Source organism: Schistocerca nitens, chromosome 9, assembly GCF_023898315.1.
Source record: "Schistocerca nitens isolate TAMUIC-IGC-003100 chromosome 9, iqSchNite1.1, whole genome shotgun sequence".
Taxonomy (NCBI): Eukaryota; Metazoa; Arthropoda; class Insecta; order Orthoptera; family Acrididae; genus Schistocerca; species Schistocerca nitens.
Window position 1 is genome coordinate 429,872,292 of NC_064622.1, and position 19,420 is coordinate 429,891,711.

Below are 19,420 nucleotides of genomic sequence, written 5' to 3' on the forward strand. Positions count from 1 at the left end.
GAAGAATTAAATGATCTGCTGAACGGAATGAACAGTCTAATGAGTACACAGTATGGTTTGAGAGTAACTCGGAGTAAGACGAAGGTAATGAGAAGTAGTAGAAATGAGAACAGCGAGAAAGTTAACATCAGTATCGATTGTCACGAAGTCAATGAAGTTAAGGAATTCTGCTACCTAGGCAGTAAAATAACCAATGACGGACGGAGCAAGGAGGACATCAAAAGCAGACTCGCTATCGCAAAAAAGGCATTTCTGGCCTAGAGAAGTCTACTAATATCAAATACCGGCCTTAATTTGAGGAAGACATTCCTGAGGATGTACGTCTGGAGTACAGCAGTGTATGGTAGTGAAACATGGACTGTGGGAAAACCGGAACAGAAGAGAATCGAAGCATTTGAGATGTGGTGCTGTAGACGAATGTTGAAAATTAGGTGGACTGATAAGGTAAGGAATGAGGAGGTTCTACGCAGAATCGGAGAGGAAAGGAATATGTGGGAAACACTGATAAGGAGAAGGGACAGGATGATAGGACATCTGCTAAGACATGAGGGAATGACTTCCATGGTACTAGAGGGAGCTGTAGAGGGCAGAAATTGTAGAGGAAGACAGAGATTGGAATACGTCAAGCAAATAATTGAGGACGTAGGTTGCAAGTGCTACCTTGAGATGAAGAGGTTAGCACAGGAAAGGAATTCGTGGCGGGCGTCATCAAACCAGTGAGTAGACTGATGACCAAAAAAAAAGGGCCAGAAGAGGCTCTTGAGTGCATCTGGCATTATGGACTGATATCTAAATTAGACAGGATAAGCTGTCCAGGACATGTGCTCAAAATTGCTGTTTCGTTCCTAAAGGTGAGACGATTCTTAGCAGCATGGCAACAGAAAAAACAAATTGCACTTGGGCTACTGCACGAAATCGTTCTGAGATCCCTGCTAAACTATATCTGGAAAATCGATATGCAAAAGCTGGCGTGAAGAAAGACCTGTACGCCGATAAATAGCGGTGCCGCAACCTTAAATGGTGAAATGGTATCCAGAAGGTCAATAAACGTTAATTTTGGACGAAAAAGATTACAACTACTTTGATATATAGCTACGAGTCACACAGTAAATTTTTCTTAAAGCAGTATGGTAAGCGCTTGCGAGCTAAGTGGTTTAGTTAGCATATTTCCATTGCACTGCTTCCGTGGGTTTCCAGTTTTGCGATGACTGATGTGGAATATAGACACAAAGCTTTTTGCCGGACAGGTTAACAACTTTAAATGCGAACTTTTTAGGTTAGTCTATACCGTGACTGTTACTGACATTAAATGAAACAACAAGTTCACTGTTACCAGTCACCGTTTTATTTATTTCCACGACGCGTTTCGAAGGTTTAAACCTCTATCATCGGGTGGATTTACATTAGTAAGTATTACATTTGTGTGTGTGTTGTGTTACGATTTTTGGCGGTGCCACAAGTTCCTCCAAACATCGTAACACAACACACACACAAATGTAATACTTACTAATGTAAATCCACCCGATGATGGAAGTTCGTAACGCGTCGTGGAAATAAATAAAACGGTGACTGGTAACAGTGAACTTGTTGTTTCATTTAAGGTTAACAACTGTTCTACGCGTTTCAAAAATGGGCGTACAGTGACTGATATGACGACTGCTCTGTTCACCCGTCAACTGGCATCGCGTCGGAAAATGTTCAGGAAGTGAGGGATGTGATTCTGTAAGATCGTAGTCAGGCCATTCAAGACATGTGCAATAGTTTAACAATGAGTTTTGGTACGTCTGAATGTACGCTGTCAGAAGAAATTTGTGCCACAACTGAATCAACCCACGTGAAAGTCTGCAGACAACATAAAAGTACCAACAGGAAGAGGAGAATAGTGTTTACTGTCCTGTCGACAACGAGGTTCAAAAATTGGTTCACATGACTCTAAGCACTATGGGACTTAACATCCGAGGTCATCAGTCTCCTAGACTTAGAACTACTTAGACCTAACTAAGGACATCACACACATCCATGCCCGAGGCAGGATTCGAACCTGCAACCGTAGCAGCTGATTAGGTCCGGCCTGAAGCACCTAGAACCGCTCGGTCACAGCGGCCGGCGACAGCGAAGTCATTGGGTACGGAGCACTAGCTCAGATTAGGGAAGGATGGAGAAGAATACGGCCGTGGTCTTTCGAAGGAACCAACCCTGCATTTGCCTTAAGCGTTTTAGGGAAATCACGGAAAATCTAAATCAAGATGGGCGGGCGCTGGTTTGGACCGTCGTTCGTCCGAATGTGAGTCCCGTGTGCTAAGCACTGCGCTACCCCGCTCGGTATAAACAGTACTTCAGGATTATTTAAACTCACTTTCAAAACGTTATTTATGCTGACTAAATTTCGGTTTACGCCTATGACTCTGAAACTAAGCAGCAATAGTTGTAGTGTAAAAGTCGTTCTTGAATTATATCATAATAAAAATCTGCAAGTCGAGAGTACTTAAAGCCCTTGTACATATGTTTGTTTTAATACGCAGTGTAAAGAAGATGTTCATATCCGTTTAGTATCAACATCTACAGATATACTCCTCAAGCCACCGTAAAGTGCTTGGCGAAAGTCACATTGTACCTGTAGTAGTCATTTCCTTTTCCTGCTCCACTCGCAAATAGAGCGACAGAAAGACCACTTTCCCTATGCTTTTGTACGAGCCATAATTTCTCTTTTCTTTTGTTTGTGGCCCTTACGCGAAATGTAGCTTGCTAGCAGTTGAATCGTTCTGAAGTCAGCTTCATTGGCCGGATGTCTAAATTTTCTCAATAGTGTTCTGCGAAAAGAACGTCATCTTCCCTCCACGGAGTTCACGAAACGTCTCCGTAAGACTCTCTTGTTGATCGAAACTACCGATAACAAATCTAGCATCCGGCCTCTGAATTGCTTCGATGACTTCCTTTATCGCGACCTGGTAGGTTTTCCGAGCCCTCAAGCGGTATTCAAGAATGGGTTTCACAAGTATTCTATATGCCGTCTCCTATACAGATGAACCATACTTCCGTGAAACTCTCCCAATAAACCGAAGCTAACCATTCTCTTTCGACACCACAGTCATTGCATACTTGTTCCACTTCATATCGCTTTGCAATGTTGCCTCCAGATATTTAATAGACGTGACTGTATCAAACAGTATAGTTGTAATGCTGTATTCTAATATTATTCGATTGTTTTTCTTACTCATTTGCATTAACTCAGATTTTTCTGGATTTAGAGGATGACTCCATTCATCACAGCAACTAGAAATTTTGTAAATTTGTAATATCCTGTAGTCAGTCAACGACGACATTTTTACTTACACCACACCATCAGAAAACCACGGAAGATCACTATAGTACTAGTCAGAACTAGAAGAAAAGTTCCTATATAGAAATGTCAGGTAGTAAATATCTATTTGATATATAGGCCATTGGAAACCGGTAAATCACAAGCTGCAGTTTAATTACAGATGGGGAAGTGTTCAGAAATGATGGTACAGTAAATTACCACAGTATCCACTTGTGGTAAGGTACAAATCATGAATATTAGGCTTAGGAATGGTTTCCGCATCAACTTATGATCAGTAATTTTCGTTGACAGGCGCATAGGGACTTGCACTGAAGTGACACAGTCAAGGGATACCTCCTAGCATAGCGTCGGACGTCCTTTCGCACGGCTTAGTGCTGCAAATCGACCTAGCAAGGATTCAACAAGTAGTTGGAACTCCCCTGTAGAAATAATGAGCCATGCTGCCTCTATGGAAATGAAAATGAAATCCCATGCTTTTTGACAGACCGTAGGGGAACGATGCAGGAGACCCGCACCGCCGTAAATGGTCCTGATGGAGGTGGTTTGCTCTTGCCTACCTACGACCGTAATGGGAATGAATGATGTAGACCACACACCAACACCCACTCATCTCGGGGCAAGTGAAAATCCCTGATGCCGCCGGGAATCGAACACGGGACCCTGTGCTCGGAAAACGAGAACGCTACCGCGAGACCACGGGTTGCCTTTATAGCCGTCTATAATTGCGCAAGTGCTGCTGGTGCGTGATGATGTGCATTAACTGACTCCCCGATTATATCCCATAAATGTTCTATGGGATGCATGTCGGGCGATCTGAGTGACCAAATCATACGCTCAAATTAAAACTTCCTGGCAGATTACAACTGTATGCCGGACCGAGATCCGAACTCGGGACCTTTGCCTTTCACGGGCAAGTGCTATACCATCGGCGCACACTCCGCTGCAGACTGAAAATCTCATTCTGGATTCGCCCAAATTGCTGATAATGTACTTCAAAGTAATCACCAAAAATTGTGACCCCGCGACATGACATAGTGGTTTGGGTACCTGATGTCCACGACTGGATGCAAGGGTTTCCAAGTTTCCCAACATAACCATTTCCAGTTCAGTTGGACCAGAGAACCCAATGCATTCCATGTGAATATAGCCCACACCATTATGGAGCCACCACTAACTTGCTCAGTGCATTGATGACAACTTGGCATAGCTTCATCGCGTCTGCACCACACTAACGCTACCTGCAAATTTGGATTCATCTGACGAGGCCACAGTTTTCCAGTCGTCTAGGATCCTAACGATACTGTCATGGGCTCATGAGAGGCTCTGCAGACTATGTCGTGCTGATAACAAAGGTACTCTCGTCGGTCGTCTGCAGCCATAGCCCAATAATGCCAAATTTTGCTGCACGGTCCTAACGGTTACGTTAGTTGTACGTCTCACACTTATTTCTGCTTTTGTTACAGTACTGATTGTCTGTTACTTCTGGCAACTCTAGGCAAACGCCGCTCTGGGTCGTTAAGTGAAGGCCGTCAGCCACTGCGTTGTCCGTGGTGGGAGTTAATGCCTGACATCTGGTATTCCCGGCACACTGATGGCTCTGTGGATCTCGGAATACTTTGGAGAAAATTGTTTGTCCCTGCTCGGACTTGTCACCTGAAATGTAAGCGTTGAAGCTAGTCTTCATAGTTCCACATCAATGCTGTCGCATCAGAGGTTATGGTTTATTTGCACACATCGTATGGTGTTCTTTAAAATCGTATCTTATACGACAGTATTCTTTGTTAGGCCCCCTTATCAAATAACCGCAATATTTTAGCTAAATTGCATCATATCTGGTTTCGCGTTCTACCGCCTTCTCGCCGTCGTTTATGGAACTGCAGCCGGTTGATGTATGTGCGGATCGTCCTGTTGATGGTTATATTTGTAGTATTTTCATTTTCAAAATGGATTTTCCCACGCGCCTAGCTCCAGCCACCATCCTGCTCTCAAAGTCTATTAATTCCAGTCGTGTGGCCATAAACACGTCCGAAATGATATATGAATCACCTGAGTGCAAGTGACATCTCCGCCAATGCACTATCCTGTCATACCTTGTGTACGCGATACCTCCGCCATCGGCATCCGTGCATATTGTGTCCCATGACTTTTGTTACCTCAGTGTACACTTCGCCGAACAGTTTATAGTGTGCTGTGTATGAGGTGAAAAAAAAAAAAAAAAAGACATTGCCATAGGTGGAGCTTGTACGCATAACTGCGGCAGGGCGTGTAGAGCGCAACTCATTACCAGTTTAGTGCCGCCTTTGTTGTTGACCTGGTTTGTTCTATTCATCTGCAGTGATTGTTTTCGCTGGAGTTGCTTTGCTCTTACTTCGCTTCCTAACGATGAAAAATTTAAATGAACGTCGTACAGCTGTGAAATTTTGTTTCCTGCTTGGTTAAAATGCTGCTCGAACTGTTTTAGCGTTGATTTCAGCTTATCAAGATGACGCTATTCGAAAGACTCAAGTGTACGAGGGGTTTGCCCGATTTAAAAATGGTGACATGTCGATTGCTGTCAAACCTCGTTCTGAACGTCCATAAACTCCACGAATCGACGAAAATATTGTAAAAATTTTAACGGGAGATTTGGGGATGAAAATGGTTGCTGCCAAATTTGTTCTTCGCACCTGCATACATAATCGTCTCTGTTAAACAGTTTTTGGCTAAAAAAGACATGATTCCACTGTGCCACGCACCTAACTCGACTGACGTGACCCCACACGGCTTTTTCTTATTTCCACGCATGAAGAGGTGCATGAAAGGACACCGATTTGACATTATGGAAGAAGTCAAGGAAAAAAACGAGGTAGAAGCTGTCAGCCTTTTCTAAAGCTGATGTTTCGCACAGTGGAATAACAGGAGGAACAAATGTGTTAGGGTAATGAAGAGTATTTTGAAGCGAATAAGGTTTTTTGGTAAACAATTTGAAAACATATAGCTTTTAAAAAATTATTCCTCTTTCTTTTGGGCCGGCCGGTGTGGCCGAGCGGTTCTAGGCGCTATAGTCTGGAACCGCGCGACTGCTACGGTCACAGGTTCGAATCCTGCCTCAGGCATGGATGTGTGTGATGTCCTTAGGTTAGTTAGGTTTAAGTACTTCTAAGTTCTAGGGGACTGATGACCTCCGAAGTTAAGTCCCATAGTGCTCAGAGCCATTTGAACCATTTGTTTCTTTGGGTATCCCCTCTTGTCACCGATCTCTGCTCGATGAATTATCAGCGCCACTGTTCAACGTTACACTTACAGGATGAAAGGAGTTGTGGCTCATGCACTACTGTGCACCATCCCATAATACGGATCGTGTGACAATACCACACTGCAACGTTTCATGGTCGATGGCTTGTTATCGAGGATTTCCGATTCCATGGTGCCGGCCGCGGTGGCTGTGCGGTTCTGGCGCTGCAGTACGGAACCGCGGGGCTGCTACGGTCGCAGGTTCGAATCCTGCCTCGGGCATGGGTGTGTGTGATGTCCCTAGGTTAGTTAGGTTTAAGTAGTTCTAAGTTCTAGGGGACTTATGACCTAAGATGTTGAGTCCCATAGTGCGCAGAGCCATTTTTTTTTTCGATTCCATGGTCTCCCATTCGTTGGACTTGAATCCGTTGCATTTCTCGCTATGGAAACATCGAAGTCACATCGTATGCACCCAATTCACCGACATTGACAAAATATAAATGGGAATGAGAGAACAGATTGACCTGCATCTCAACAGCTGTTGGCTTCCGTACATATCGTTGAAGGAAGTTATCATTTTTTCCAAACGCACTGTATATTAGCGGGACTGTTTAGGAAGAGTTCACTCCTCGTGGTAGAACGGTCAGAGTTCTCTCGCGATGTTCTGAGACGTCAGTGTGAGGACGGGGGAGAAAGCGTGCAGAGCGGTGTGGTGCTTCTCCATGACAATGTACGACCGCCCATGTCTTACATTAGGCAGCGCTTTCTGACGAAGTATACTATGGCAGTTGTTCCCCATCTTCCTACCTCGCCAATCTACGTAACTTTTTGTCTTCCCTAAGATGAAAATAAAAATTAATATACGAAAATTAATACAGTGAAGGACATGCAAGCAGCATCACAGAGGGTACTAAACACACAACCAATGGAAGACATCCAGGGTGCATTTAAAAAGAGCAAGAAAATCTGGGATCGATTTATTTGCTCCCTGCGATATACTCTCAACGTTGTGTTGCAGAAAAAGATCTTTGTAAGAAATAATTTACTAAACGGCTGTCCGAAGGTAATATCTCAGTTAGCGGTTGCCTCTTCAAGAGCTTTGAACACAAATTTTATTTTCAGTATTTCATGTAAGTACTGACAGAATTGAAAAATTTTAATGGTGTCATAATGTACTCATTAAGAGCTATAATCTTATACTAAAGGCTTAAATCAGTAAGTATTACAATTAGAACCTTTGTATGTGTGTTAAGACAGCCTAACTCACGGTGCAGAAGCTACCTAGACTGAATCCATTCAGTGTTTGGGAATGAGACATCTTAGCGACTTCCAAGAAACTTCACACATAGTTTCAGACCTTTACGAAACTTTTCCTCTCTCACACTCCACCCTCCGAAAAAATGACAAAACTAAAGACTTTGATGTTTACTGTATGTACATTTTTCATGCATTAAGAGTGCCGTATCAGCCGTGTCGTTTGAATTTATCATTTTTTTAATACTAACTATTAGTGACACGTTTTGTTGACCGTGTTAAGATGTACTGCTGAATGTACATACAAAATGATATAACTGTAAGACACACGGTTCGGGAAACATGTCGTTTTATACACGGGAGATCAATCTTTAAGGAAGCGGAAGGAAGGGAGAAGGGGAATTTAACTAACATACTTCGTGATTCTGTGGAGACTAACTCGTATATGTTACGCTCCTTCAAAGGCATTTAGAGAAAAGTGTCTGAAGGTCCAATGTCTGCAATATGAAAATAAATATTCTGCTTTTCTTTTCATTTTTTGTTTTCGTCTCTCTCAATCATTGGACCAGCTGTTCCTCTGACACTTCTTGACCAGTCGATCTTCACTTGGTTGTATCGATGTGTCTTCGTCCCTTGGTGATGAAGTGGAGCATTTGCTCTGGAATATGTTCATCGGCCATTCTTTATGCGTTCTTTCCATTCTTTTCTATGTTCCTTAAGTTGTAAGTTCCTATATTGTTACAGATGGTCTCGTATTTGTGTTTCCGAGTCTCAATCGACAAAAATGCAACACTTATAGAATCACTTTTTTGTCTGTCTGTCTGTCCGACTGTTAGGACACCTTTTGGTCAGTAACGGCATCAACCTGAAATTTATGTCACTTACCAAGGTCCATGATCATTTGGTAGTGTGAAAAGTGTATGCTTGTAAGTCAGTGTAATCAAGAGGTACATCAATTTCTCACACATTTCGATATTCACAAACTCACTTATCGAAACCTACAAATAAACTATCCAGACAAAAGGCGGACTTTTGGGCTAGCGGTAATACACGTGCTTGCAACCGGAAAGTCGCTGTATCAAATCTCGGCCATATCACGTTTTTATCAGTCTGAGTTTTCACCTCTCAACGACGTGAAGAGTCGCCGGGAAAGACACGTGGTTCGGACTCCACGTTAAACTGTCGGTCTCCTTTCCCCAGTTGAATTTTTTGAGTAGGCTAAGGACATGCGGGTCGACGAAGTGGCGTCCAGTAGAAAGACATACCACTGAGCTGCACGAAATCATCAGCTTCATTATCTATATACACAATTAAGTTTGTTCTAAACTCTTTGACTCACTTATCCTGTTTTAAAAAAACTCCTGTTACTCCCTGTACTGTTCTCAAAAATACGAGTATATTCTACGTATTTTAGTGTCTCTGATGTGTCGGCAGCTGGGCCAACACCTTGTAGAATGAAGTGGCTGAAAGTGCACGCTAAACTAACGCAGACGGGCGTGAAGTACTGGAACATGAGACTTATTAATGAATAAGAAGAAAAGTACGTAGCTGGAATAATATACTTAACTTTATACTCTTGTTGGAATACATCTCTTGAATAGTAGTAAGCTATAAGCACTGATACAAATGGCGCCTTGCTAGGTAGTAGCTATGGCCTAGCTGAAGGCTATTCTATCAGTCTCTCGGCAAATGAGAGGAAGACTTGGTAGGTCTGGTCGCAAGCTATGTCGTCTGTACAACTGGGGCGAGGTCATGTCCGTGTCTTGTGACCTGCCATGTGGTGGCGCTAGGATTGCGATTACACAGTGGCGACACGCGGGTCCGACATGTACTACAGGACCGCGGCCGATTTAAGTTACCACCTTGCAAGTGTGGTGTCTAGCGGTGACACCACAGTCTCTACTGTACATTTTCACTTCCATTTAGTCCATGTGAACTGACATAACTTCACTAAATTTTAGTACTGTTGTGTCCTGTTGTGCTTTTCCCGTGAGTGCATTTTTTTTTCTTCATCTCTCACTCTTTTCTCAAAATCAACTTCACTGTGGTGTTATGTTACAGCCTGAGAATCCAAAAGTGTTAATTTGGTCAGCAGGTTTATTTTGTAATATGAATTTAAATCTTACAGTTCATCAGTTCTAACAAAATCCAAGCAATTATGTTCACTATCAAATTCATGCCTAAAAAACCACAAACTCAAAATTATTGGCGCCAACTTGATTTGATGCGACTCGGTCAAATACCTTGGGCTCACAACAGACCAGAGTGTTAGAGATCACACATAATTCGTATGGTCAGCTACTATTCGCTGGCCTATGTTATCAACTGTATCTGCTCCTTAAGTGCGACAGAATATCAGACATCACAAAACTTAAGAGTTTGGCCTGGCGTCATAATTCCTACAATCCCCTAAATTTAGGGTGTATCGTCTTTGGCCGTCTACAGTCACCTCAAACGTCTGTAGACTACACGCAACATAGAACATCAAGTTGGTTTACTCTCAGCACACATATTAGGCAATTCCTGAGCGTATTTTCGTTCTGTCGTTGCCTCATCAGTGCTCGGTAACTGAAGATATTTCCAATTTCACTTGTTTTTAAAATAGAAAATCTTTGTTAGAAAAATTTTGCTTTTTACTTACGGTGATTCCCGCATCGTTCGTCGCCTACATCGGGAAATGCCGCCTACTAGCACACCTTTGGAGTTTTTCTTCATTGGAAACTGAAATATGCAGTCTAATTTTTAGTTTCTCTGCAGAACTGTGCATTTCTTATAGCACACTTTTTCGCTCACCACTGTTTATTTTTATGCTTCTGAGTGTGTTTTGTCGTTTGTGTTTTGTAGTTTTACCAACATAACATTGCCACAACTTTATCTTTGACTTATACTTTTTTTTTGCGATCCCGCGTACGGGCATCCTGATTTAGGTTTTCCGTGATTTCCCTAAATCGCTCCAGGCAACTGCTGGGATGGTTCCTTTGAAAGGGCACGGTCGACTTCCCCGTCCTTCCATAATCCGATGAGACCGATGACCCCTCTGTCTGGTCTTCTCCCCAAACAACCCAACGCAACCAACTTATACATTTTTAAAAAAATTTTAGTTAATTCTGCGTGTGTAGTTCTATTTAATTATGTTGCTATGTATTTATATACTGTGTAAGGGTACTGAAAGTATAATGATGGAGAGGGATTTTGTAGGTGGTGGAAGGGAAGCCATGATAAGTGTCATAAGCGGAGTATGAGTTGGAGGAGAAGGTGAGGAGCAAGAAGTGAAATTAAATTGGGAAGGGGAGGGTTGGGTGGGAGAGGGCGAAGGATGGAAAAGGATCTTTTCTTCTTCATGTTATTTATTCACTTATTTTGTATATTGTCTGGTTTTCAGTATTTATTTGGCAATACTTAGTGCAATGTAATACGTGATTCATCAAAAATCCTTAAAATTTTATGCGTATCAAATTCTTATCGATATAATCATAAATTAATTAGCCCAAGAACTTCTCACCCCAAAAAAATTCAGGCTGTAATTCAAACGACACTTTAGGGAACATACATTTACGATCTATCAAAGAGTTATACTAACGCACAGATTATAATGCGTCGGATTTCTGATCTACAGCTAATTCAGAAGTCAGGAGAGCTGAATAACAAGTGGAGCTGAGAGGTAACACAAAATATCAGGATAGGCCGATTTAACAATTCCTCGTTCTTCGTACAGTCAACTGTCGTTTATTGAACCAAAAGGAAAACTGAAACATCGTTGTTAACGTACTTTCGGACAGTAGTACGGATACTACCTTTGATAAACTGTGGGGTTTGAAGAACGCCAGCGTGAATACTTCATGACGAGCGCTACCATGAGAATTCCAACCGCGAACAAGTACCTCCCCAGGCGTGGCAGAGTAACAATCGGGAAGCACTGACAAAACTTAATGGCAGGAGCTATTTTTCTCTAATGGGATTCATTTCGAATGGAGAGGTTCATTTCGGGTTACATCAGCCACATCCCAGGGAGCAGGGAGTGGGGTTGCAGAGTTCCCAAATCGGTATGTGTGTGAGAGGATGAACAGCGCTGGTATGTGCCTTACAAATAAGAGAAATCGCCATAAATTCTACGTTGAATATAGATAAATATAGGTGCTGTGCAGTTTTCAAGGAAATCTTATTCAACTGTTCCTGCAACGTAGTGGTAAGTTTAGTTAACTATGATGGAGGCAGATAGCAATCATGCTCGCGTCTCTCCAAAGAAGACCACAATGGATAAAAATTATTGAGATGACTATAGTAGGCAGTAGAGAAATAGTGTGAATTAGAGAGTACGATTATATGATCACCAAAACTGGGAAAACACGTCGAAAAAAACGTCTTAACAATGATTAGCGATACCTCTAACACTGAAACAGTTATGTGATTAATATGAAAATGTGCTTGGCCTGTTATGTTGCAAGAATAATATACCAACCAACTTCGTCTGGAGCGTCTGTTGAAGAACGAATTTAGGACAAGAACGTATGTGTAGAAACGTCATCTGAAGTCGCTAGAGGTCGTCGACTTTAGGGGGTACAACGAATACCAATAGCCCTTGGACACTAAACGTGGGTAATGGAACTGCCGCCTCTACAGTCGCGGTGCCCAGTGCTGCCTACGGCACTGTTACGAAAGGCGGAGATGCGTTAAGGTACGTTTAGAGGGACATAGCCGGCCGGAGTGGCCGAGCGGTTCCAGATGCTTCAGTCTGGAAGGTCGCTAGTTCGAATCCTGCCTCGGGCATGGACGTGTGTGATGACCTTAGGTTACCAGAATGAGATTTTCACTCTGCAGCGGAGTGTGCGCTGATATGAAACTTCCTGGCAGATTAAAACTGTGTGCCCGACCGAGTCTCGGTCGGGCACACAGTTTTAATCTGCCAGGAAGTTTCGACCTTAGGTTAGTTAAGTTTAACTAGTTCTAAGTTCTAGGGGAGTGATGACCTCAGAAGTTAAGTCCCATAGTGCTCAGAGCCATCTGAACCATTTCTTAGAGGGCCATAGAAACAGTATATTCTCAACACCGTTTCGGCCACACGCATTGATACAGCATGTACGCCAACACTGGCGGTCACTGTAAGCTGACGCAACTACTAAGATCTGCAGATGATGCAGAGTGATCGAAGCATGTCTTGTAATTAAAATGTGTAACTGAGACTGAACAACAAAAGAGAAGATCTGTGACTGAGCCAAAATACAAAAAAATATTTTAATAAAGTTTGTTTGTATTAACGACAATTTAACATTGACGAAAAGCAAGTCACAAGAGGCGTTATAATAGCCACTATAAAATCCATAACTCTATCTATGAAACTAACAATATTTATCAGAAAATTTAAAAGTAGCACACACGCTTCTCAGATTCAACAAACAGTAGTATTGTCAACGTTAAAAAGTTCGTAAGTTTAAAAAAGTCACGAAAGAGAAGTGGAAACAAATAGTGCGTTAAGATCAGGTTAAAACCCAAGCTACTTCAAATTTCGATCGATCCCTTCAAATCTAAAACACACACACAGGGCAAACATTAAAATAATACAATCAGAAATCGCACTCCTGAATATCTTACAAAGCCTTTATGATATTAAATAAGTAATATGTGTAGATTGGCACAATAATCTTGCATTCCAAGAATTATACACTCCTGGAAATTGAAATAAGAACACCGTGAATTCATTGTCCCAGGAAGGGGAAACTTTATTGACACATTCCTGGGGTCAGATACATCACATGATCACACTGACAGAACCACAGGCACATAGACACAGGCAACAGAGCATGCACAATGTCGGCACTAGTACAGTGTATATCCACCTCTCGCAGCAATGCAGGCTGCTATTCTCCCATGGAGACGATCGTAGAGATGCTGGATGTAGTCCTGTGGAACGGCTTGCCATGCCATTTCCACCTGGCGCCTCAATTGGACCAGCGTTCGTGCTGGACGTGCAGACCGCGTGAGACGACGCTTCATCCAGTCCCAAACATGCTCAATGGGGGACAGATCCGGAGATCTTGCTGGCCAGGGTAGTTGACTTACACCTTCTAGAGCACGTTGGGTGGCACGGGATACATGCGGACGTGCATTGTCCTGTTGGAACAGCAAGTTCCCTTGCCGGTCTAGGAATGGTAGAACGATGGGTTCGATGACGGTTTGGATGTACCGTGCACTATTCAGTGTCCCCTCGACGATCACCAGTGGTGTACGGCCAGTGTAGGAGATCGCTCCCCACACCATGATGCCGGGTGTTGGCCCTGTGTGCCTCGGTCGTATGCAGTCCTGATTGTGGCGCTCACCTGCACGGCGCCAAACACGCATACGACCATCATTGGCACCAAGGCAGAAGCGACTCTCATCGCTGAAGACGACACGTCTCCATTCGTCCCTCCATTCACGCCTGTCGCGACACCACTGGAGGCGGGCTGCACGATGTTGGGGCGTGAGCGGAAGACGGCCTAACGGTGTGCGGGACCGTAGCCCAGCTTCATGGAGACGGTTGCGAATGGTCCTCGCCGATACCCCAGGAGCAACAGTGTCCCTAATTTGCTGGGAAGTGGCGGTGCGGTCCCCTACGGCACTGCGTAGGATCCTACGGTCTTGGCGTGCATCCGTGCGTCGCTGCGGTCCGGTCCCAGGTCGACGGGCACGTGCACCTTCCGCCGACCACTGGCGACAACATCGATGTACTGTGGAGACCTCACGCCCCACGTGTTGAGCAATTCGGCGGTACGTCCACCCGGCCTCCCGCATGCCCACTATACGCCCTCGCTCAAAGTCCGTCAACTGCACATACGGTTCACGTCCACGCTGTCGCGGCATGCTACCAGTGTTAAAGACTGCGATGGAGCTCCGTATGCCACGGCAAACTGTCTGACACTGACGGCGGCGGTGCACAAATGCTGCGCAGCTAGCGCCATTCGACGGCCAACACCGCGGTTCCTGGTGTGTCCGCTGTGTCGTGCGTGTGATCATTGCTTGTACAGCCCTCTCGCAGTGTCCGGAGCAAGTATGGTGGGTCTGACACACCGGTGTCAATGTGTTCTTTTTTCCGTTTGCAGGAGTGTAGTATGAAATCGAAAGAAAAAACAATGCAAAACGAATGTCGATTTTTGCCTATGTGCCTTTACACGAAAACACATAAATTAAGAAATAATTAATAATAGTTTCTTTTAAATAAATAACGCATAAGACTTTGACAAACCAATCAACATTAAAATGTGATTCCTGTAAGCTTGAAATAACTCGGCTTGTACTATTAACTCCGAATGAAGATATGGATAGAGGAATAAGGCAACACTATAAATGTCACTGTCCAAAGCTATGCAGCATTATACACGGGATAACAAGCATAATTTCGCTGAACGAACAACGGATTTCCCAACTGCCAGTGACTCTCTTTGGTCCTTCCGTTACAGAGAACAAAGGTACCGACCGTTACTTTTTTACACCTTTGTTCGTCTGTAACTAAATTCCGGGAGCACATCACCCGCAATCAAGGCAGCAGAAGACAGAAACCTTCTGACCCTGAAAACGTGACCCCGCGGAGCATTAAGCCAGAAGCGAGCAATAATTGTTAAACTGTCGTAAGCACACCGTTTCCACAGCCACCGATAACACGATGTATCGGACCTCCGTGCTTGGTGAGAGATCGCAATTACTGTGCTGAACAGCAGACAAACACTGAGGCCCTGAAGGGGCACGTATGAGTTCAAGTGAGTTCAGCGAGCGATTCCGTGCCCTCTGGCGAGACGCCAACCAAAACATCGCTCGACAGAAGTTGACTGTAACAAGCACTCAGTCCTATCTTGAGTATTGTTATTATTATTATTATCATTATAGGAGTAACGTCAATGAAAGGCTCGACATGAGAAATGTGAGTGCGGTGTCTGCTCATCTCCCTACCTCTTTTGGGGTACTGTTTTTCTGTAAGGGGATGAATGGTTATCTACAACCTGTAGAGAAAGCAGTCTGTAGTTGTTAGAGACGTGAAGGAGAGGCAGTAATCTAGAATGAAATTCGATAGTGTTATAGCCTATCCCTAATGTTATTCAATCTGTATATTGAGCAAGCTGCGAAGAAAATCGAAGTTCATGGAGAAGGAAAAAGTTCGAAGTCCGTGAGTTTCGCGGAGCGCCCCATTCTGCTCTCTCACGATGTCTAATGACTACTGAGGTCGCTGATATGGAGTACCTGACTGTGAGTGGCAGCACGACGCACCTATTGTTTTTAAGGGTGTCCGGATACTTTTGATGATAAAGTGTACATGCAGATACTAGGCAAGCTTGCAGGTTGCGCTGTTGTATTTGATCACGAACGAAACATTTGCAAAGCCGTCAGTATAGTGTCAGTTTTGGCCAGAACAGTGTTGTGTGTACCTGTGGGAGTATTATGTCGGAGCTACGTGACTTCGAAGGTAGCCAGTTGATGCTGCTCATACGGTGGATAACTCCGATACCAAGGTAACCTAAGTGTATAGTGTCAATAAAATTGTATTGGGAAGTTGATCGCACTGTCAATACATAAAATTGTCAGACGTTTCGGCCATTATTGTAAATGGCCTGCTTAAAGGCTGTTCAGGGGGCACCGTGTCGAAGATTTATATCTCATACAGGGAAAACGGAAAACAGCGATCCGCTACGTCACAACGTGGTCGAAAATGTTTGCTGAGCGATTGTGATAGGCGGTTATTGAAGAGGATTGCGGCAAAAATATTATGACAGCTGAAAAGTCATAACAGGACTGAACGTTACAATTGCCAACCCTGCCAAGAATAAACCAACACGAATGATGCTCTATATGCAGGGAATTGCAGGAGAAGCTGGAATTTCAGAACCACTCATCAGAGGTGCAAATACCCGGAACAGGAAAATGAGATACCGAAGGCATAAAACCTAAACTATGGAGCAAAGGAATAAAGTCATTCAGTTGATGAGACTTGTTATAAGCTGTTTCCAACTTCTGGCCGAGTTTACGTTCCAACAGTGAAACGCGGTGGACGTGCTGTGGTGATTTGGACAGCGAAAGTATTCCTTATGCACCTTGGTTAGTTTGATAGGTCACATTACTGACAGAGATTATGTGACCGTTTTGGCTGATCAGATCCATCACGTGATACAATGTTCTTCCCCAATGGTGATGCTGTGTTCCAAGACGACAGGTCGTCACATCAGACACCTCGCAGCGATCAGGACTAGTGTCAGCAAGAGGATGAATTGCCGCATCTCCCCTGGCCAACACAGTTACCAAATCGCGATATTATTGACCCTTTGTGGTCTACTTTGGCCAAACGGTTGCCTGATAGCTAATCACTTTCAATTGTTACCTGAATTTGCCACTATTTTGCAGGCAGAATGTTTTAAAACATTTCTTTTTTTGGTCATCAGTCTACTGACTGGTTTGATGCGGCCCGCCACGGATTCCTTTCCTGTGCTAACCTCTTCATCTCAGAGAAGCACTTGCAACCTACGTCCTCAATTATTTCCAAACTCTGTCTTTTGCCCTCTACAGCTCCCTCTAGTACCATGGAAGTCATTCCCTCATGTATTAGCAGATGTCCTATCATCCTGTCCCTTCTCCTTATCAGTGTTTTCCACATATTCCTTTCCTCTCCGATTTTGCATAGAACCTCCTCATTCCTTACCTTATCAGTCCACCTAATTTTCAACATTCGTCTATAGCACCACATCTCAAATGCTTCGATTCTCTTCTGTTCCGGTTTTCCCACAGTCCATGTTTCACTACCATACAATGCTGTACTCCAGACGTACATCCTCAGAAATTTCTTCCTCAAATTAAGGCCGGTATTAGATATTAGTAGACTTCTCTTGGCCTTTTTTGCCATAGCGAGTCTGCTTTTGATGTCCTCCTTGCTCCGTCCGTCATTGGTTATTTTACTGCCTAGGTAGCAGAATTCCTTAACTTCATTGACTTCGTGACAATCAATCCTGATGTTAACTACCTCGCTGTTCTCATTTCTACTACTTCTCATTACCTTCGTCTTTCTCCGATTTACTCTCAAACCATACTGTGTACTCATTAGACTGTTCATTCTGTTCAGCAGATCATGTAATTCTTCTTCACTTTCACTCAGGATAGCAATGTCATCAGCGAATCGTATCATTGATATCCTTTCACCTTGTATTTTAATTCCACTCCTGAACCTTTCTTTCATTTCCATCATTGCTTCCTCGATGTACAGATTGAAGAGTAGGGGCGATAGGCTACAGCCTTGTCTTACAACCTTCTTAATACGAGCACTTCGTTCTTGATCGTCCACTCTTATTATTCCCTCTTGGTTGTTGTACATATTGCATATGACCCGTCTCTCCCTATAGCTTACCCCTACTTTTTCTGAATCCCGAACAGCTTGCACCATTTTATATGTTCGAACGCTTTTTCCAGGTCGACAAATCCTATGAAAGTGTCTTGATTGTTCTTTAGCCTTGCTTCCATTATTAGCCGTAACGTCAGAATTGCCTCTCTCGTCCCTTTACTTTTCCTAAAGCCAAACTGATCGTCACCTAGCGCATTCTCAATTTTCTTTTCCATTCTTCTGTATATTATTCTTGTAAGCAGCTTCGACGCATGAGCTGTTAAGCTGATTGTGCGATAATTATCGCACTTGTCAGCTCTTGCCGTCTTCGGAATTGTGTGGATGATGCTTTTCCGAAAGTCAGATGGTATGTCGGCAGACTCATATATTCTACACACCAACGTGAATAGTCGTTTTGTTGCCACTTCCCCCAATAATTTTAGAAATTCTGATGGAATGTTATCTATCCCTTCTGCCTTATTTGACCGTAAGTCCTCCAAAGCTCTTTTAAATTCCGATTCTAATACTGGATCCCCTATCTCTTCTAAATCGACTCCTGTTTCTTCTTCTATCACATCAGACAAATCTTCACCCTCATAGAGGCTTTCAATGTATTCTTTCCACCTATCTGCTCTCTCCTCTGCATTTAACAGTGGAATTCCCATTGTACTCTTAATGATACCACCGTTGCTTTTAATGTCACCAAAGGTTGTTTTGACTTTCCTGTATGCTGAGTCTGTCCTTCCGACAATCATATCTTTTTCGATGTCTTCACATTTTTCCTGCAGCCGTTTCGTCTTAGCTTCCCTGCACTTCCTATTTATTTCATTTCTCAGCGACTTATATTTCTGCATTCAAGATTTTCCCGGAACATGTTTCTACTTTCTCCTTTCGTCAATCAACTGAAGTATTTCTTCTGTTACCCATGGTTTCTTCGCAGCTACCTTCTTTGTACCTATGTTTTCCTTCCCAACTTCTGTGGTGGCCCTTTTTAGAGATGTCCATTCCTCTTCAACTGTACTGCCTACCGTGCTATTCCTTATTGCTGTATCTACAGCGTTAGAGAGCTTCAAACGTATCTCGTCATTCCTTAGTACTTCCGTATCCCACTTCTTTGCGTATTGATTCTTCCTGACTAATGTCTTGAACTTCAGCCTACTCTTCATCACTACTATATTGTGATCTGGGTCTGTATCTGCTCCTGGGTACCCCTTACAATCCAGTATCTGATTTCGGAATCTCTGTCTGACCATGATGTAATCTAATTGAAATCTTCCCGTATCTCCCGTCCTTTTCCAAGT